This window comes from Chiloscyllium punctatum, chromosome 22 (assembly GCF_047496795.1).
Source record: "Chiloscyllium punctatum isolate Juve2018m chromosome 22, sChiPun1.3, whole genome shotgun sequence".
NCBI lineage: Eukaryota > Metazoa > Chordata > Chondrichthyes > Orectolobiformes > Hemiscylliidae > Chiloscyllium > Chiloscyllium punctatum.
Genome location: NC_092760.1, coordinates 8,040,839 through 8,062,274, shown reverse-complemented (window position 1 = coordinate 8,062,274; position 21,436 = coordinate 8,040,839). Strand labels below are relative to the sequence as shown.

General features: G+C 44.5%; 1 long non-coding RNA gene and 4 other non-coding genes across 7 annotated transcripts in view; 1 reads left to right on the top strand and 4 right to left on the bottom strand.

Moving 5' to 3' along the window:
• LOC140493399 (uncharacterized) overlaps nt 1-21,436 on the top strand; it is a 95,023-nt gene that overhangs the window by 56,296 nt on the left and 17,291 nt on the right. The window lies entirely within an intron of this gene.
• On the bottom strand, nt 1,355-1,427 carry trnav-cac (transfer RNA valine (anticodon CAC)). Its single transcript has one exon. It is a non-coding gene; the product is annotated as a tRNA-Val (tRNA).
• Nucleotides 4,693-4,765, bottom strand: trnav-cac (transfer RNA valine (anticodon CAC)). Its single transcript has one exon. It is a non-coding gene; the product is annotated as a tRNA-Val (tRNA).
• trnav-cac (transfer RNA valine (anticodon CAC)) lies at nt 8,021-8,093 on the bottom strand. The gene has a single exon. It is a non-coding gene; the product is annotated as a tRNA-Val (tRNA).
• trnal-cag (transfer RNA leucine (anticodon CAG)) lies at nt 9,619-9,700 on the bottom strand. The gene has a single exon. It is a non-coding gene; the product is annotated as a tRNA-Leu (tRNA).

The following is a 21,436-nucleotide window of genomic DNA, read 5'->3' as shown; positions in this document are numbered from 1 at the left end:
AATTTCGATTCTTGCTTTGCTAAATGATTTCACCCATTGCTTGAAACAGGGCAAGTTTCACGTTTACGCGGAACATGAAGCACACCGGACTACAGGGAAAATGCACAAAGCCGTGTTCCACATCATACCGTGCAGCGTAATTTCAGTCACTGTGTCTGTTTTGCAGAAAAAGAGTCCCAAACAATGTTCTCCACCCTAAAACCGGAGGTCGCATTCCTATTCGAGAACGACAGATTGCATTGTGACGATGCTCTGACCTCGGAGCCAGTTCGAGATGGCACTTTCCTTGCCTTTTACCTTCACCGTGCAATTTGCTGCAGAGATGTTCACTCCTGGACATCAGCCACATGGATAGCAACTGAGTTGGAAACCTGTGTGGGAATCGACGAGAAGCGACTCAATAAATTTTGCTCAATTCCATGGTGCTTATTAGAAATGCATTTTCTGTTCACCTCAATCTAAAAGGCAGTTTCTCAACATAGTAACAAAGTCAAAAGGTAATTACCTCACCCCACCCCCACTCCGGAAGAGGTGCTAACTGCCCTTGATTGCTTTTTGTTCTCGATGTGAAGAGCTCTCACGCCTCTGAGTCACCTTCACGTGTCTGGTTGCTGAGTGAGTCACAAAGAAGGAGTTTCTCCAGAGCTGCAACTGCCTGACTTCCCCACTCGACTTCGCCGTTTACATTTTCCTGCTCCTCAGTGATTTCAAGAAAACCAAATGGATGCGATGTCATTCTGTAACCTCTCTGTCGATTCCTCCGTTTCAGTTCCAACGTGGCTTAGATCTCGGGGCGCACCTTAATACTAGCGACACCATGAAAGCACAGGTCCAGAGGTTCCTCTGAGAGTGTAATTTCTTTCATTGCTGTTGCTGATTGAAAGAGACACTCAAGTGCGAACTGCTCCAAAACATGATTCAGGACCTCTGGTGCCAATTCTCGTACGTTGAATAACGACAGACAGCTTCCAAACGAGGCCTTTCAGAGACGCCTTTGGGGTACATTTAACAGACAGACAAGTTCAGGAATCCGTGGTGCACTGTGACACCAGCGCATCAGCTTCTTCCCTGTCTTTGAACCGAGCCGCCTGCGCAAGGAATGCAAATGCGGTACTGCTTTTCGTAGAAGAATCAGAAGGGGGTAACTACACTCTCAAACAGAATTGCATATGATCAGAACCAGTTTGGATAAAAACTTTACAATTCTTTGCACAGTCATTAAATGGAATTGCATTACATTTCACTACGCGAGCAGATTTGTTCAAGCAACTTCGAAGGCAGGTTTGCAGATGGGAAAGCAAGCAAGAAAGCACCGTTCTTGTCCATGTAAAAGGCTGCCGATGAAGAACAAAGCAGTTTCTGCCCAGTTTCGAACTGGGAACCTTTCGCGCGTGAGGCGAACGTGATGACCACTACACTACAGAAACAAGCGGCAGCCGCCCATCCGGCAGCTCAGGGGCATCCAGCACTGAAAGTTGAAGCCATTCTTCGTTTCACCTTTCTGTTTCCAATAGCTCGTTGTTGTCCAGCGTAATTGACATCTTCAAAACATAAAAAAAAGACACGTGAAATTGATGATAAAATATAGACAAGGATGTGGTCAATGTTTGGACCGTAGGGCGAGGTCGACTAGGCTGGGACGACTTTCCCTGCAGCGTAACGACTGCGACATGATCTAATGGAAGGGTTGGAAACTGAGTATTTACGTGTTTTACCCAAGTTGGGGTGAGTTGAAAACTCGAGAGCATAGGTTTAAGGTGAGTGGGCTGAAATTGACAAAGGACCTGAGGCACATTTCCCACACAGAAGGTTGTGCGTGTATGGAATGAGCTCCCAGAGGAAGCGGAGGAGGCTCAGAAAATTGCATGAGTTTCTGGATAGGATGGGTTGAGAGGGTTTGGGGCCAAATACTGGGGAACCGGACTTGTTTATATTTGGCTATGTGCTGAGCATGGACGAGATACACCGAAGTATCTGTTTCCACGCTGTGTCCCCCAAAAACGTTGTGTTGCTTACACCTGCTTTAAAGGATTACTTTTTAGCGGAGCTTGCCGTCGCAGTCTGTGGCACAATCCTTTACTGTGTTCGATGCTCACGGGAAAGGTAGTATTGCGAAACACTGCAGAAAGGAACGACTTCCTTACTTTTGCTCCGACTGACCATACTCTGTGAAATTTTCCCAGATCCTCAGTTAAGGACTTTTGCAGCTGGAAGTTTCCTCAGAAACGCTGTTAACTCGTAAAGTATTGAGCGAATCGCAAAACAGAAAGCATTTAACACGGAACACAAACAAAGCTGGCATACCTAATGCATTTTCAGACACAGAGATGCATGAATGCTAAATGTGAGACAGTCCGAGGGCATGATTTATAAAGTAATCTCACAACTAACAACAGGACAATTCCAAACTACTCTTTCACACATACTGCAGCCTTAGGGAACCACCACTTCCCAGACAATACTGAAAAGAGAGAAAGAAAGAACCTAATAAGAATGGGCCATAAAAAGTGAATTTCACCAATCACAGTCTCGATTAGATTACCTTTCCCTTCCGATGTCTCCAGGACGGAAACGAAGGAATGCGAAGGAAATGGGAGAAATTCAACAACATATCACATCGAAATTCGTTGGAACGATTTTCCCATTGGCCAAAAAACCAAATAACGACGAGTCGAGTCACCCGAGGACTTTGTTTCACAACAGCGATGAAATACCGGTCTCCATTCGGTTCCAGTACAAGCTCAACTTGCCTGGAACAGCACAGCTGCTTGCGATTTTCTGCGCGGGAGGCGAACACGATCATGACAGACAGAGACACTTTGAAATATTCGGCACTATCCCACACCACAGTTAATTCCCCGGGAAGCAAAGCCATTTTACTTTTGTTTTCAACATCAATACAGTGGGGACAGAAACAGCATTTTAACAAAAAAGCTGCAGCGTTGGAGTTGATCTGCAGAAATGGCAGTGGTGGGATTCGAACCCAGCCCCTTTCGGGACTGGAACCTGGATCCAGCGCCTTAGACCGCTCGGCCACACTACCAGCCGGCCGCGCGCACCATTTTCTTGCGTTTCCAACTGTGCTCTCCTGCATAACAACAGATGCCAAGTCACATGAAAATGGTTCCATGATCCCTCTCCGACTCGCACAGCTGCTGGGATGTGCCCGTCTACAATATCAATTTCGCAGCAGATAATGAGAGCCCATCAATCCAGACAAAAATCAATGGTAAGCTGAGTCTATCTTCTCAGACTCCTTTCAGCTCCAAATGTATCTGTGAGAATATATGTTCGGTTATGATTTGGTCAAATAACCACGAGCTGCTTGACATTACTGCAATTTCGATTCTTGCTTTGCTAAATGATTTCACCCATTGCTTGAAACAGGGCAAGTTTCACGTTTACGCGGAACATGAAGCACACCGGACTACAGGGAAAATGCACAAAGCCGTGTTCCACATCATACCGTGCAGCGTAATTTCAGTCACTGTGTCTGTTTTGCAGAAAAAGAGTCCCAAACAATGTACTCCACCCTAAAACCGGAGGTCGCATTCCTATTCGAGAACGACAGATCACATTGTGACGATGCTCTGACCTCGGAGCCAGTTCGAGATGGCACTTTCCTTGCCTTTTACCCTAACCGTGCAATTTGCTGCAGAGATGTTCACTCCTGGACATCAGCCACATGGATAGCAACTGAGTTGGAAACCTGTGTGGGAATCGACGAGAAGCGACTCAATAAATTTTGCTCAATTCCATGGTGCTTATTAGAAATGCATTTTCTGTTCACCTCAATCTAAAAGGCAGTTTCTCAACATAGTAACAAAGTCAAAAGGTAATTACCTCACCCCACCCCCACTCCGGAAGAGGTGCTAACTGCCCTTGATTGCTTTTTGTTCTCGATGTGAAGAGCTCTCACGCCTCTGAGTCACCTTCACGTGTCTGGTTGCTGAGTGAGTCACAAAGAAGGAGTTTCTCCAGAGCTGCAACTGCCTGACTTCCCCACTCGACTTCGCCGTTTACATTTTCCTGCTCCTCAGTGATTTCAAGAAAACCAAATGGATGCGATGTCATTCTGTAACCTCTCTGTCGATTCCTCCGTTTCAGTTCCAACGTGGCTTAGGTCTCGGGGCGCACCTTAATACTAGCGACACCATGAAAGCACAGGTCCAGAGGTTCCTCTGAGAGTGTAATTTCTTTCATTGCTGTTGCTGATTGAAAGAGACACTCAAGTGCGAACTGCTCCAAAACATGATTCAGGACCTCTGGTGCCAATTCTCGTACGTTGAATAACGACAGACAGCTTCCAAACGAGGCCTTTCAGAGACGCCTTTGGGGTACATTTAACAGACAGACAAGTTCAGGAATCCGTGGTGCACTGTGACACCAGCGCATCAGCTTCTTCCCTGTCTTTGAACCGAGCCGCCTGCGCAAGGAATGCAAATGCGGTACTGCTTTTCGTAGAAGAATCAGAAGGGGGTAACTACACTCTCAAACAGAATTGCATATGATCAGAACCAGTTTGGATAAAAACTTTACAATTCTTTGCACAGTCATTAAATGGAATTGCATTACATTTCACTACGCGAGCAGATTTGTTCAAGCAACTTCGAAGGCAGGTTTGCAGATGGGAAAGCAAGCAAGAAAGCACCGTTCTTGTCCATGTAAAAGGCTGCCGATGAAGAACAAAGCAGTTTCTGCCCAGTTTCGAACTGGGAACCTTTCGCGCGTGAGGCGAACGTGATGACCACTACACTACAGAAACAAGCGGCAGCCGCCCATCCGGCAGCTCAGGGGCATCCAGCACTGAAAGTTGAAGCCATTCTTCGTTTCACCTTTCTGTTTCCAATAGCTCGTTGTTGTCCAGCGTAATTGACATCTTCAAAACATAAAAAAAAGACACGTGAAATTGATGATAAAATATAGACAAGGATGTGGTCAATGTTTGGACCGTAGGGCGAGGTCGACTAGGCTGGGACGACTTTCCCTGCAGCGTAACGACTGCGACATGATCTAATGGAAGGGTTGGAAACTGAGTATTTACGTGTTTTACCCAAGTTGGGGAGAGTTGAAAACTCGAGAGCATAGGTTTAAGGTGAGTGGGCTGAAATTGACAAAGGACCTGAGGCACATATCCCACACAGAAGGTTGTGCGTGTATGGAATGAGCTCCCAGAGGAAGCGGAGGAGGCTCAGAAAATTGCATGAGTTTCTGGATAGGATGGGTTGAGAGGGTTTGGGGCCAAATACTGGGGAACCGGACTTGTTTATATTTGGCTATGTGCTGAGCATGGACGAGATACACCGAAGTATCTGTTTCCACGCTGTGTCCCCCAAAAACGTTGTGTTGCTTACACCTGCTTTAAAGGATTACTTTTTAGCGGAGCTTGCCGTCGCAGTCTGTGGCACAATCCTTTACTGTGTTCGATGCTCACGGGAAAGGTAGTATTGCGAAACACTGCAGAAAGGAACGACTTCCTTACTTTTGCTCCGACTGACCATACTCTGTGAAATTTTCCCAGATCCTCAGTTAAGGACTTTTGCAGCTGGAAGTTTCCTCAGAAACGCTGTTAACTCGTAAAGTATTGAGCGAATCGCAAAACAGAAAGCATTTAACACGGAACACAAACAAAGCTGGCATACCTAATGCATTTTCAGACACAGAGATGCATGAATGCTAAATGTGAGACAGTCCGAGGGCATGATTTATAAAGTAATCTCACAACTAACAACAGGACAATTCCAAACTACTCTTTCACACATACTGCAGCCTTAGGGAACCACCACTTCCCAGACAATACTGAAAAGAGAGAAAGAAAGAACCTAATAAGAATGGGCCATAAAAAGTGAATTTCACCAATCACAGTCTCGATTAGATTACCTTTCCCTTCCGATGTCTCCAGGACGGAAACGAAGGAAATGGGAGAAATTCAACAACATATCACATCGAAATTCGTTGGAACGATTTTCCCATTGGCCAAAAAACCAAATAACGACGAGTCGAGTCACCCGAGGACTTTGTTTCACAACAGCGATGAAATACCGGTCTCCATTCGGTTCCAGTACAAGCTCAACTTGCCTGGAACAGCACAGCTGCTTGCGATTTTCTGCGCGGGAGGCGAACACGATCATGACAGACAGAGACACTTTGAAATATTCGGCACTATCCCACACCACAGTTAATTCCCCGGGAAGCAAAGCCATTTTACTTTTGTTTTCAACATCAATACAGTGGGGACAGAAACAGCATTTTAACAAAAAAGCTGCAGCGTTGGAGTTGATCTGCAGAAATGGCAGTGGTGGGATTCGAACCCAGCCCCTTTCGGGACTGGAACCTGGATCCAGCGCCTTAGACCGCTCGGCCACACTACCAGCCGGCCGCGCGCACCATTTTCTTGCGTTTCCAACTGTGCTCTCCTGCATAACAACAGATGCCAAGTCACATGAAAATGGTTCCATGATCCCTCTCCGACTCGCACAGCTGCTGGGATGTGCCCGTCTACAATATCAATTTCGCAGCAGATAATGAGAGCCCATCAATCCAGACAAAAATCAATGGTAAGCTGAGTCTATCTTCTCAGACTCCTTTCAGCTCCAAATGTATCTGTGAGAATATATGTTCGGTTATGATTTGGTCAAATAACCACGAGCTGCTTGACATTACTGCAATTTCGATTCTTGCTTTGCTAAATGATTTCACCCATTGCTTGAAACAGGGCAAGTTTCACGTTTACGCGGAACATGAAGCACACCGGACTACAGGGAAAATGCACAAAGCCGTGTTCCACATCATACCGTGCAGCGTAATTTCAGTCACTGTGTCTGTTTTGCAGAAAAAGAGTCCCAAACAATGTACTCCACCCTAAAACCGGAGGTCGCATTCCTATTCGAGAACGACAGATCACATTGTGACGATGCTCTGACCTCGGAGCCAGTTCGAGATGGCACTTTCCTTGCCTTTTACCCTAACCGTGCAATTTGCTGCAGAGATGTTCACTCCTGGACATCAGCCACATGGATAGCAACTGAGTTGGAAACCTGTGTGGGAATCGACGAGAAGCGACTCAATAAATTTTGCTCAATTCCATGGTGCTTATTAGAAATGCATTTTCTGTTCACCTCAATCTAAAAGGCAGTTTCTCAACATAGTAACAAAGTCAAAAGGTAATTACCTCACCCCACCCCCACTCCGGAAGAGGTGCTAACTGCCCTTGATTGCTTTTTGTTCTCGATGTGAAGAGCTCTCACGCCTCTGAGTCACCTTCACGTGTCTGGTTGCTGAGTGAGTCACAAAGAAGGAGTTTCTCCAGAGCTGCAACTGCCTGACTTCCCCACTCGACTTCGCCGTTTACATTTTCCTGCTCCTCAGTGATTTCAAGAAAACCAAATGGATGCGATGTCATTCTGTAACCTCTCTGTCGATTCCTCCGTTTCAGTTCCAACGTGGCTTAGGTCTCGGGGCGCACCTTAATACTAGCGACACCATGAAAGCACAGGTCCAGAGGTTCCTCTGAGAGTGTAATTTCTTTCATTGCTGTTGCTGATTGAAAGAGACACTCAAGTGCGAACTGCTCCAAAACATGATTCAGGACCTCTGGTGCCAATTCTCGTACGTTGAATAACGACAGACAGCTTCCAAACGAGGCCTTTCAGAGACGCCTTTGGGGTACATTTAACAGACAGACAAGTTCAGGAATCCGTGGTGCACTGTGACACCAGCGCATCAGCTTCTTCCCTGTCTTTGAACCGAGCCGCCTGCGCAAGGAATGCAAATGCGGTACTGCTTTTCGTAGAAGAATCAGAAGGGGGTAACTACACTCTCAAACAGAATTGCATATGATCAGAACCAGTTTGGATAAAAACTTTACAATTCTTTGCACAGTCATTAAATGGAATTGCATTACATTTCACTACGCGAGCAGATTTGTTCAAGCAACTTCGAAGGCAGGTTTGCAGATGGGAAAGCAAGCAAGAAAGCACCGTTCTTGTCCATGTAAAAGGCTGCCGATGAAGAACAAAGCAGTTTCTGCCCAGTTTCGAACTGGGAACCTTTCGCGCGTGAGGCGAACGTGATGACCACTACACTACAGAAACAAGCGGCAGCCGCCCATCCGGCAGCTCAGGGGCATCCAGCACTGAAAGTTGAAGCCATTCTTCGTTTCACCTTTCTGTTTCCAATAGCTCGTTGTTGTCCAGCGTAATTGACATCTTCAAAACATAAAAAAAAGACACGTGAAATTGATGATAAAATATAGACAAGGATGTGGTCAATGTTTGGACCGTAGGGCGAGGTCGACTAGGCTGGGACGACTTTCCCTGCAGCGTAACGACTGCGACATGATCTAATGGAAGGGTTGGAAACTGAGTATTTACGTGTTTTACCCAAGTTGGGGAGAGTTGAAAACTCGAGAGCATAGGTTTAAGGTGAGTGGGCTGAAATTGACAAAGGACCTGAGGCACATTTCCCACACAGAAGGTTGTGCGTGTATGGAATGAGCTCCCAGAGGAAGCGGAGGAGGCTCAGAAAATTGCATGAGTTTCTGGATAGGATGGGTTGAGAGGGTTTGGGGCCAAATACTGGGGAACCGGACTTGTTTATATTTGGCTATGTGCTGAGCATGGACGAGATACACCGAAGTATCTGTTTCCACGCTGTGTCCCCCAAAAACGTTGTGTTGCTTACACCTGCTTTAAAGGATTACTTTTTAGCGGAGCTTGCCGTCGCAGTCTGTGGCACAATCCTTTACTGTGTTCGATGCTCACGGGAAAGGTAGTATTGCGAAACACTGCAGAAAGGAACGACTTCCTTACTTTTGCTCCGACTGACCATACTCTGTGAAATTTTCCCAGATCCTCAGTTAAGGACTTTTGCAGCTGGAAGTTTCCTCAGAAACGCTGTTAACTCGTAAAGTATTGAGCGAATCGCAAAACAGAAAGCATTTAACACGGAACACAAACAAAGCTGGCATACCTAATGCATTTTCAGACACAGAGATGCATGAATGCTAAATGTGAGACAGTCCGAGGGCATGATTTATAAAGTAATCTCACAACTAACAACAGGACAATTCCAAACTACTCTTTCACACATACTGCAGCCTTAGGGAACCACCACTTCCCAGACAATACTGAAAAGAGAGAAAGAAAGAACCTAATAAGAATGGGCCATAAAAAGTGAATTTCACCAATCACAGTCTCGATTAGATTACCTTTCCCTTCCGATGTCTCCAGGACGGAAACGAAGGAAATGGGAGAAATTCAACAACATATCACATCGAAATTCGTTGGAACGATTTTCCCATTGGCCAAAAAACCAAATAACGACGAGTCGAGTCACCCGAGGACTTTGTTTCACAACAGCGATGAAATACCGGTCTCCATTCGGTTCCAGTACAAGCTCAACTTGCCTGGAACAGCACAGCTGCTTGCGATTTTCTGCGCGGGAGGCGAACACGATCATGACAGACAGAGACACTTTGAAATATTCGGCACTATCCCACACCACAGTTAATTCCACGGGAAGCAAAGCCATTTTACTTTTGTTTTCAACATCAATACAGTGGGGACAGAAACAGCATTTTAACAAAAAAGCTGCAGCGTTGGAGTTGATCTGCAGAAATGGCAGTGGTGGGATTCGAACCCACGCCCCTTTCGAGACTGGAACCTGGATCCAGCGCCTTAGACCGCTCGGCCACACTACCAGCCGGCCGCGCGCACCATTTTCTTGCGTTTCCAACTGTGCTCTCCTGCATAACAACAGATGCCAAGTCACATGAAAATGGTTCCATGATCCCTCTCCGACTCGCACAGCTGCTGGGATGTGCCCGTCTACAATATCAATTTCGCAGCAGAAAATGAGAGCCCATCAATCCAGACAAAAATCAATGGTAAGCTGAGTCTATCTTCTCAGACTCCTTTCAGCTCCAAATGTATCTGTGAGAATTAACCATACAACCAGAAAGACACTCGTATACCTGCACCATGGGAAACACTATGAAAACGGGATTGTTGTCAAGGAGTTCATTCTCGATCATGGATTGTAATCGATTTGCATTGTCATGTCGGTTCCAGCACCGTGGGGAAATAGTGAGAATATGATGAATGTAATGTATTTTCCTGTATGAAACAGTAAAAAGTGCAGAACAATTTAAAAGGATGTTGCCAGCGCTTCGGGGTCTGTGTTATAGGGAGAGGTTGTACAAGTGAGGATTTTACGTCAAGGACAGTGGTGGGAGACTGTGTATTGAGTCGGAAGAGATAGGAGAGGTCTTGAACAAGTACTTCTCTTCAGTATTTACGAACGAGAGGGACCGTATTGTTGAAGAGGAGAGTGTGAAACGGACTGATAAGCTAGAAGAGATACCTGTTAGGAAGGAAGATGTGTTGGACATTTTGAACAACTTGAGGATAGACAAGTCCCCCGGGCCTGACGGGATATATCCGAGGATTATGTGGGAAGCAAGAGAGGAAATTGCAGTACCGTTGGCAATGATCTTCTCGTCTTCACTGGCAACTGAGGTGGTACCAGGGGACTGGAGAGTAGCGAATGTTGTGCCCCTGTTCAAAAAAGGGAATAGGGATAACCCCGGGAATTACAGGCCAGTTAGTCTTACTTCTGTGGTAGGCAAAGTAATGGAAAGGGTACTGAGGGATAGGATTTACGAGTATCTGGAAAGACACTGCTTGATTCGGGACAGCCAGCACGGATTTGTGAAGGGTAGGTCTTGCCTTACAAGTCTTATTGAATTCTTCGAGGAGGTGACCAAGCATGTGGATGAGGGTAGAGCAGTGGATGTAGTGTACATGGATTGTAGTAAGGCATTTGATAAGGTTCCCCATGGTAGGCTTATGCGGAAAGTCAGGAGGCATGGGATAGAGGGAAATTTGGCCAATTGGATAGAAAACTGGCTAACCGGTCGAAGTCAGAGAGTGGTGGTAGATGGTAAATATTCAGCATGGAGTCCAGTTACAAGTGGAGTTCCGCAGGGATCAGTTCTGGGTCCTCTGCTGTTTGTAATTTTTATTAATGACTTAGATGAGGGAGTCGAAGGGTGGGTCAGTAAATTTGCAGATGATACAAAGATAGGTGGAGTTGTGGACAGTGAGGAGGGCTGTTGTCGGCTGCAGAGGGACTTAGATATGATGCAGAGCTGGGCTGAGGAGTGGCAGATGGAGTTCAACCCTGCCAAGTGTGAGGTTGTCCATTTTAGATGAACAAATAAGAATGCGGAATACAGGGTTAATGGTAGGGTTCTTGGTCAGGTGGAGGAACAGAGGGATCTTGGGGTCTATGTACATAGATCTTTGAAGGTTGCCACTCAGGTGGATAGAGTTTGTAAGAAGGCCCATGGAGTATTATCGTTCATTAGCAGAGGGATTGAATTCAAGAGTCGTGAGGTGATGTTGCAGCTGTACAGGACTTTGGTTAGGCCACATTTGGAGTACTGTGTGCAGTTATGGTCGCCTCACTTTAGGAAAGATGTGGAAGCTTTGGAGACGGTGCAGAGAAGATTTACCAGGATGTTGCCTGGAATGGAGAGTAGGTCGTACGAGGATAGGTTGAGAGTTCTCGGCCTTTTCTCGTTGGAACGGCGAAGGATGAGGGGTGACTTGATAGAGGTTGAAAGATGATCAGGGGAATAGATAGAGTAGACAGTCAGAAACTTTTTCCCCGGGTACAACAGAGTGTTACAAGGGGACATAAATTTAAGGTGAAGGGTGGAAGGTATAGGGGAGATGTCAGGGGTGGGTTCTTTACCCAGAGAGTGGTGGGGGCATGGAATGCACTGCCCGTGGGAGTGGTAGAGTCAGATTCATTTGCGACCTTTAAGCGGCATTTGGATATGTCCATGGATGGGTGCTTAATCTAGGATAGAAGTTCGGCACAACATTGTGGGCCGAAGGGCCTGTTCTGTGCTGTATTGTTCTATGTTCTATGTTCTAAGATTATCTCAATGGTAACAGTTAAGTACTTCAGCAATTACAGAGGCCATATATTCCCCACACAATATGTTCCCCTCAGCAGGGTAAACTGCTATTCCAGCCCAAGGGACAGGTATTAATCACTTTTCTCCGCCAATTCCATCTCGCTTTCTGTTGATCTTTAAAGTTTTTCTAATCTCCTTGGTCTTTGCCAATATTTATGTATTTTATTTCATTTTGATAGACTACCTTATTTCCTGAGCCACCCTTGCCAGATGACTCCTCTTCCTACAGTCCTTCCTTTTCCCTGCTATATTCTTTTGCTGAGCACTTCGAAAAATGGCTTTGATATTCCTGCACTGTCCGCCAACTTTCCCACCATAAAGTCTTTGTTTCCAGTCCACATTAGCCAACTCCTGCCTCATTCTATTGTAGTCTCCTTTTGTTTAAGCACTGGATCTTGGGAGTGGATCTAATCTTCCAGCTTTCCATCTGTGTTCTAAGTTCAACCAGACTTCTCAGAATTCTTTTATCAGATTAAGAGGGGAGGCGATGTTTCCTGGGTGTTTTGGTTTTCATTGTCAGAGACCTTGGCTGTGTAATAAAGTACAGGATAGGTAATCACAACAGAGTATTCTGGACGGTGTGAATGTACCACACAGTCTAAAACCATAAATCACTCTCTCCCCTGAGTTTAAAATTGCAAAATCATTATCTCCTACACACTTCCTCACTATCTAAGCTTGGTATGCTAATGCACTTGACTATCTGTCATTTTCCGAAAATCTCCTTTGGTGAAGTTGGTGATTTTTGGATTCAGCTTTCCAGTTATTACCGTTAGAAGATAAGCACTGGGCACTGGAGAACCAGCCCCACCATTTAATACGGTGATGATTGAGCTCACATCGGTATCAGCTGGATTTTCCAGCCTGCTCTCTCACCCTTCATCTCATTGCAAATTAAACATCTGTATCTCTTCATTAAATTGGCTCATTGTCCTGGCATCCACCGCATTTTGAATAGGGAATTCCACAGATTGAGATAAGTACCTTCTTCCTCATGAGAAGAGAATAGAGCCCCTGTTGTGGTTCTGTTGTGGAGCTGGGAATTTGTCTTGCAAACGTTTCGTCGAGTTGACATCCTCAGTGTTTGGGAACCTCCTGTGACGCGCTTCTGTGCTGTTTCTTCCGGCATTTATCGTGGCCTGTCTCTGCCGCTTCCGGTTGTCAGTTCGAATGGCCGGTATATTGCAGTGATCACAGTGTGTCTGAGTTTTGCGTTTATTTTGGGTGAGGGTAGTCTGTGTCTGAGACGAGCGCTTAACACCCAGACAACGGGAATGGTATCAGATAGCGAAGTTAGGACGGGCTGAAGTGAAGTGGAAAATTCTGTCAGAAGGTGGGTCAATACAAATGCATCACATCACCCAGACTGTAAAAGATTCGCAGAAGGAGCAAAGCAACTTCAATGCAGGCACAATAACAGGTAAATTAGAAAGAAGACAATTGAACACACTGAGATGGAGTGGAATTATTTATGAGAAAGGATTAAATTTAGAAGCTATTTTACATACAGACTGTCGTCACATTGGAAAAAGGAATTTCCTGCAAAGTAACGGTGATATTTGCCTGCGACATCACAATTGCGAGAGACACTGACATATTATCTTCTGCAACAGCGTGGCCTAGTGAAAGCATGATCGGCCCATCAATCAGAATTCAATACTTCAAAGTTCTCCTATGCGCTATACAACCTATTTGCTGCTCCTGTAGTCAGATCCTAATCACTGCTTCCTGCCTCACGTAAATACTTGAAACATGATCCAATCCCCAGTGTTTCCGCTTTAACCCATATTTTGTAACTCCCGAGCTGACACAGGTACGAGTGACCAATTGGCCTTTTCGAGCGCTCTCACTCTGTATGATCTGAATGATAAAATGTACTGCATCTGATCCGCAGGAGACACTGCAGAAATTAACCCATCCCAGCGGACTGAGCTGCCTCTATTGATCGAGCTGTTTCCATTGGTATAGTATCACACAGTAACAGCCAACGTCTTTTGATGTCATCCGCGAAGGTACTTGCAACAAAAAAGCGGAAGACGGCTGGAAACAGCTGTCGTCAGTGCGATATACAGAAGCCCAGCGGGATCCTAGCTAGATTACTGTGTGCAGTTCTGCAATTCAGACTACTTTATCTTTTATGATTTTTAACCCATGAGAAGTTTGTTACCACCTTCGATGACAGCCATAATGCTCTGACCACTTTGACGGAGCCAGTACAAGTCAGTTCTAATAGTTATCAATAGATTGAATCTAAACAGGATGCCCCACAACAGGAAGTGCTCTGACACTCAATGCCGGTAAGCCAAGGTAATTTTCCTAAAACCACTCCCGTCTGGTAATACCATTGAAGATATTTTATACAGTAACCTTTCATTCTCAATTGCCAGTTCCAGTCCATGAAGCAGCCAGTAACATGCAGCAGTGAATTTAAATCTAACAGCAGCATTGCCCTGGCAGGAGAGATTAAGGAGCTTGAAGCTGTCTTCTCTGGAGTATCTAAACATGAAACACTTCAAAGGAACAAAAATCTTCAAGAGCTCGAGAGGATACATACAGGAAGGATGTGCTCCTAGGCTGGTGTGCCTGGAATAAAATAAACGCGAACTACAGTATCTTTACCCAGCATCCCCTTTAGCTGCGTAACTGTTTAAGATTTATTTGCTGCTCTAATTAGACTCCCAGTTTTAACTGCTGTCATGTTGATGACTATGCAAATGTATAAAATTTAATTTAATCTATCCCAAAACCTCTCTGTACTTGTGTCTCACTTGTGCTCACTGAGACCCTCATTCAATCTGACCTCTTTACAAACCCTGCCCAGATATTTCCTCATAAGGCTCAGAATGAAATATTCACAGAATTGTTACTGTGCAAAAGGAGGCTGATTGGCTCATCAGCTCTCCAAAGGATCACCTCACTGAATGCCAGTCTTCTGCCTTTACCCCATAAACCTTCCCATTCATCCTCTTCCAATAACACCGGCGAGTTCACAAGTAACCACAGCGATCAGATTTGTTTTGTTTGTTCGTGGGATCATGGCATCACGTGCTGGGGCAGCATTTATCATCCATTCTAACTGCCCAAGAGATGGTTCAGAGTCAACCATGTTATTCAATGTCTGGATTCACTTGTAGGCTGGACCAGGTCAGAATTAACAGTTTCTCAGACCCAATGACATGAAGAGTTGATTTCTGGCCTATTATCTTATTTCTGAAATGATAATGAATAATTTTTGCAGTTGAATTAAAAGTGAAAGACCAAAATGTGTTTTATTCTGATTGAGCACATCCTCCTATTTTCTAAATTGTTATTGACAGTCTCATTCCACTCGCACCAGAACCTATTCCAGAGAGTGTTGCAGAATGGTCAGCTGCAGGTGATCACTTGACCGGTCGCTGGACCCAAAGGTTCACTCTCCACAGATGCTACCAGATCTGATTTTTTCCAGCAGTTTCTGGTATTGTTCCTGATTTCCCAGCATTTGCAGATGTTTAGTTTTTGAATATTGATCTTGTCTGGTGCAGAGTAGTTAATTGATGTGTTTGAATGGTTTTGAAAATTCCAACTTAGGCCACAAATCAGCCATGATCTATTGAATGGCAGAGCAGGGTTGAAGGGCTGAATGACTTCCTCCTATTTCAGTGAAAGTGATCCATCTGCAGCTTGTGGTAACATTTCCCCTCACTGCTCCCTTCCCCTCCATGTCGAACACACTGTTACCGACTGAACAAACCTCCTGTGTTTGAACTAAACCTGCTCAGGTTCAGTGATTCCCTCTACTGCCACCCGGATTTAACTCTCATCATGGAATGCTGTCTCGTGTTACTGCGGGAATGCCCATAAGGACTAATCCTGGAGCATGTATCCCCTGGGATCCAAAAATACTGTTTATTTCCTTCTTCCTATTTCATTCTGGCATTGAACTCTCGGTTTCAATCCATTCTCCTGTCATGCTCTTCAACATGCCCATGTGGGTGGACTCGAGGCAGCTGGCACCTGAAATTGTGGGAGGAGGCAGATTCAATCAGGGATTTGGGAAAACACTCAGACAATGACATATCCGTCTGATTGTTGACTCAGACAGATAGGCAGTAAGAAAGATGCACATTTAGATCGTACCTTTGATGACCTGGAGCAATGAAACATGCTTCAAACGCAATGATTTCAACCTCAAATCTCTTAAAACACAGATACAAAGCTTTCTACTTGTACCAGGTTGTCTCTCAGCCTCCTGTTTTCTTAAGAAAAGATTTTTAAGCTGTTATGCCTTTCCTGGTGATTATACCCACTGTTTCTCTGTCAGATTTATGACTGAACCTTTATTTTCCTGTTGTGAGTGATGCTCGTACCAGAAACAGTTCCTGACTTGTGAGGGGGTTCGGTTGGAGTATTTATATTTACATAAATTCCCACCCTCACACACAGTGTGAATTTGATGTAAAACAGAAGGAAAGGATTGATTGAGCACCCACAAAAACACAAAAGGCAGCATGTGTACCTGAGTTGAATGAACCTGGACTTAGGAAAATGTGACAACAATCACAACTAGTTAGAATTACAGAATCCCTTAGGCGCACAAAGAGACTATTTGGTCCATCCAGTATGCAATGACTTGCTGTCCTACCCTACCTTCATAACCCCACATTTAGCCTGGCTAACTCAACCCACCTAACCTACACACTATTGGCCATGTTAGCATGGCCAATCCACCAAACCTGCACATCTGTGGGAGGGTCACATATTATGTCTAAGTGCTCAGGATTGTGGGATGAAGGCTCAGAAATACTTGACTTTGACGCAAATCCTCTTTTTTTTCAAAATAAAATCTGGGAGAAACTGCAGCCAGAAAGATTTCCGATTATCTCATGAGAAATAGAATTCAAAACTCGTGCCACTGACCCAGGGGGCGCAGTGAAGTCACAGAGGTCTGGGAACAATCAGAACTGAAACAAGATGTGAGCAAGGTGGGAGGGAGACAAGGACAAAAAGACACTCTGTCACACGGGGGAAGACAGGAGAGATTAAATTACAGAAATGGTAGTCCCTCAAGGCCATGGGGAATGGAGTTAGAGCTGGGAAAGAAACCAGGAAACAAGGTGAGCAGCTGTCAAAGAAATACATTGAAAAAGCAGATTATAACAACATTGAGGGCAGAGTACACAGTCTGAAATTGTTGCTCTCATTGGTGAGTACAGAACGCTGTAAAGCCTGGGTCATTCTATTTCAGCCAACATATGCAGGATAGGCCAAGTGGCCTCTATCTGTGCTGTAACTTTCTGATAAATTTATTCTGACATTTGGAATTCAGGTCGAATGATGTTCATAAATTCTCAAATTGGACTTGAGTTTAATATTCTGGAGAAATGTTAAATCAATCACAATGACCCCATTCTGCAGACTTTAGTCCGCAGCCCTTAATGTTCCAGCATCGCAGTTACATCCATGTCCTTTTATTCTAATGTGATGCTGGTTACTGCCTCTGCCACCCCATCAATGATTTCCTGCTCCCCACCATCTCTGAGTGAAATGAATTCTCCTCTCCCCTTCTTTCTGGGAATTTGTTTCAATCTAAATCGTCCAGTTTCTGACCTCTCAGTTAATGCATAGCTCCTTCCTAGACACTCGATCTGGATTCCTCAGCATTTTATCACTTCAATTAAATCTCAGGTCATCCTCCTCGGAAATCATCCCCAGCCTATCCAACCTTTCCTCAGAGCAGGAATTTTCCAATTGTAGAAACATTCTGATCAATCTCCTCTGTATCCTCACTGGTGTGATCACATTAACCCTGGAATAAGGGGATCAGAAGTGTGTGCAGTACATTAACTGCAGTCAAATGAGTGTTGCTGATATTTCCCATGTCACCTCCGTGTTCTTGTGGTTGTCGATCACACAAGACGTGTCCTGGTTTCCCACTTGGAACTGGATTTGCACTCCATGGGGCTGGGATTCCCTACCATGTGTTTATTTGTTAACACATCCTAAATTAACTTCAGATTAAAAGAACATTATCAGCTACCTACCAATCAACTGCTTCCATTATACTCAAGTCACCTTACTTTTTAAAATCTCTTTAAAAATATTACAATCTAAACACAATAGGCTTTAAGTTGCTGACCAAGTATTCAGATGTCTCCATCGTGACAATTACTTGAAGATTATCTTTACCTTCAGCTACATTTGGTGAATTGAACACTGATTGTAAATATATGAATATCAAACGGACTTGAGTTTTACGATAATTAATCCAGTCTGACATTCTTGTTGGTTAATATCTTGAAGAGAACTGTCCTCAGAACTCCAGCTGTGCTCTGACTTCCTTCACAACTGGATTTGGTTGGACTGCAAATCTTAGATCTGTTCTGTTGTTTCCCGGATTGCTTCACTCTGTCTATCACTTGCTGCTTATGCTGTTAGGCACACAAGTAGTCCTCTTTGGGAACTTCATCAGGTTAACACCTCATTTTTAGGTATTCATGCTGCTTTTACTGATATGCCCTCCTGAATTCTCACAGTTGAATGAGGACTGATACTCTGGTTTGATGGTAAGAGGCAAGTTGGGTAATATGCGGGGCCCTGATTGTATAAGATTTGTTGGAGTACAATTCTACTGCAGTTCTTGGAAGGAATGAGCTAAACTCTTACACTGTTGGCCCCATATAATACATGCAGTATCATGAACACTGATAGGCCAAGTCATGAAATACAAGAAACACTGTACAATGTTGCAGGACCACAACTGCAGCAAGGGGAGTTCAAGATCCAACTTGACATAGGAGCTGGGGAAGAAGCAGCTGATCAGATTATCTCATTCATAGTCACAAAGAGACTGTGAGATTATTGTATTGCTGGAGGTGAGGATGAAGGAGGTTGGGGAGATGGAGAGCCCTTCAAAAGAAACTAATGTGCCTGTGAGTTGTGAGATAGAATTGATTGCCATGCATTTAGCAGAAAGCTAATTGAAACTGTTTTTACCCCCAAAAGATAACAAGACTGATGATGCTTCCAATCATCATCAGAAAAAAACCCCAGAATACATGGTTCGGAGATGGATGTCAATAGCCAATCAACATCCAACTCCTGCAATCATTGAGCAAACATATGTGTGATTACCCAGTTCTGATGAACCAGAAAATCACTGTTCACTCTGTGCAGATGGACAGCGATGTGGGGAAGTATTGGTCTCGTGGTATTGTCGCGAGGCAGTTAATCTAAAACCCCAGATCGTGTTCTGGAGACCTGGGTTCAAAGCCTATTGCAGCAGATGGGGGAATTTGAATTCAATAAAAAAACTTGTGAAATTAGAGTCTAATGATGACCATTAATCGATTGTCAGAAAAACCCATCTGGATCACTAATGCCCTTTCAGGAATGAAGCTGCCATCCTTACCTGGTCTGGCCAACATTGTGACCTCAGATCCACAGTAATGTGGTTGACTCTTACCTTCCCTCTGGGCAATGAGGTATGGGCAGTAAATGCTGCCGGGCCAGCGGCACCCTCATCCTGTGAATGAATAAAGGAAAATAAAAATCTGTACCCAGTGTGAATCTGTGCATGTTCAACAATGTTGTGAACATTTCCAAAGCTAATTTCTGTGTGCACAACTTTATGAGCTGTCAAAACCATTGTTCATTACTTGGCGTGAAAAAGAGGAAAAAGTCCTTCAACTTGTGGTTATCAGTAAATTGACTGGTGTCTCAGCAGGATGGATGCCTGAGTGAATCCCTTCCCCCTCACACACACAGAGCAGGTGAACGGCCCCCCAGTCTGACTGGTTTGGCCAGTTTCCAGGTGGGATGGGTAAAGAATTCCCTTCTGGCATTCCCCACATTTCCAGAGTCGATCCCTGGTGTGGCTGCACTGGTGTTGAGCCATTTCAGATAAATGTTGACAGACTGTTACACACACCGATAGCCCGTCCCCATCACCCCCCCCCCCCCCCCCCCCCCCCCCCCCAAGAACCCAGTATAAAGCAGTAAACATTATCTCCTGTTGTGGAGGGACAGCCTGTATTGGTCTGAGTAGGAACACTGAGAAGATGTACCTCAATGACAACTTAATCGGTGACCAGAGCAAGTTGAGCAAGTCCAAATAAAATGCATTATAGCACAGAAAGAGGCCCATCAAATCCAAGCTGTCTCTCTGTAGCAGAATCCCATATTCTCATTCCCCATACGTACCCCAAACTCTGCAAGTTTATTTCCCTCAGAACTGATCTAATTGTTTTTATCAATCATTGATCTTCTCTCCTTGCACCAACATAGTAGGCAGCATGTTCTGCATATTTCCAGCCAATACAGTCAGCAGAAACACTTACTCATCTCCCGCTGTCTCAAAACCTTACATCTGACCTTAACTCTTGTGCCATCACCTATCGAATGCAGATATTTTTGTCTGCTGTATCTAGGTGTGTTATAACCTTATACAGCTTTATCAAAAATATATCCAACTTCTTCATTTCAAAGAAAATCGCAATTTTTTCAAATCAATCCAGTGACTGCATTTTCTTCATCAGTGAGCCACTCCAGTAAGCCTATATGCCACAGTCTGAAGATCACTCATATCCTTCATTGTTGATGCCTATTTTGTTCCACAAATCCAGACGATGCAAGTTTTCTGCACAACAGCAGTAACTTTATTATTGGACAGCCGGCGAGAGTTTCAAAATGTCTCTAAAGTAGCTGAGTGTCTACTTGTAGACACTCTTCTTCACGAATCTCTGCCTTACCCACAGAGACAGTATATTTAATAGGAATTAGACAAAGGCATATCAATCACATGGACGATTGTCTTTGCATAGTTTAAAGTAGGTAATTATGACCTTACAAAGCGATGTCTGTGATAACGTGTGATGGATTACAGAAACTGATGATCGTATTGTTCATGATTATGTGTTGATTATGTGTTGATGGGAGGAGATTAAGGCAGAATGGTTCTTCCTTCAGTAAATAAGGGATTCACTTACCTATGCCAATATGGAGGGGAGGTAAGACAATGGGAGTGGGAGGCAGTTTAACAGAGTTGTGCCCAGGGCTACCAGTCTTGTCTGAAAAGGGCAAATTCCTCTGTCTGGGATTACGGGGCAATCCACATGTCTGGCTGCAAGAGGTTCTATTTTGAGATACTGTCAGCCTCCACCATTCTGAGGTGTTCTGTCTGTATTCTAAGAGTACAGGCCTTCAGTTGATGAAATAAGGCCTTTTGCAAGGTAATGTTTAACCCTTGAGACCCCACGGTGTCCTGAAAGAGAAGCAAAATGTATGGAACTGGTCCCTCTATGGTATTTTAACTTCCTCGTTCTGACCAGGAATATGTTGACCAGAATTGAATGCAATGATTGACTGTGACCTAACTCAAGCTTTGTCAAGGGTCAGAATCTTTTCCGTGAGTTTGTTATCATTCCTCCATTAATGAAGCCCAGCATCCCATTTGTTTTACCCAAAACACAT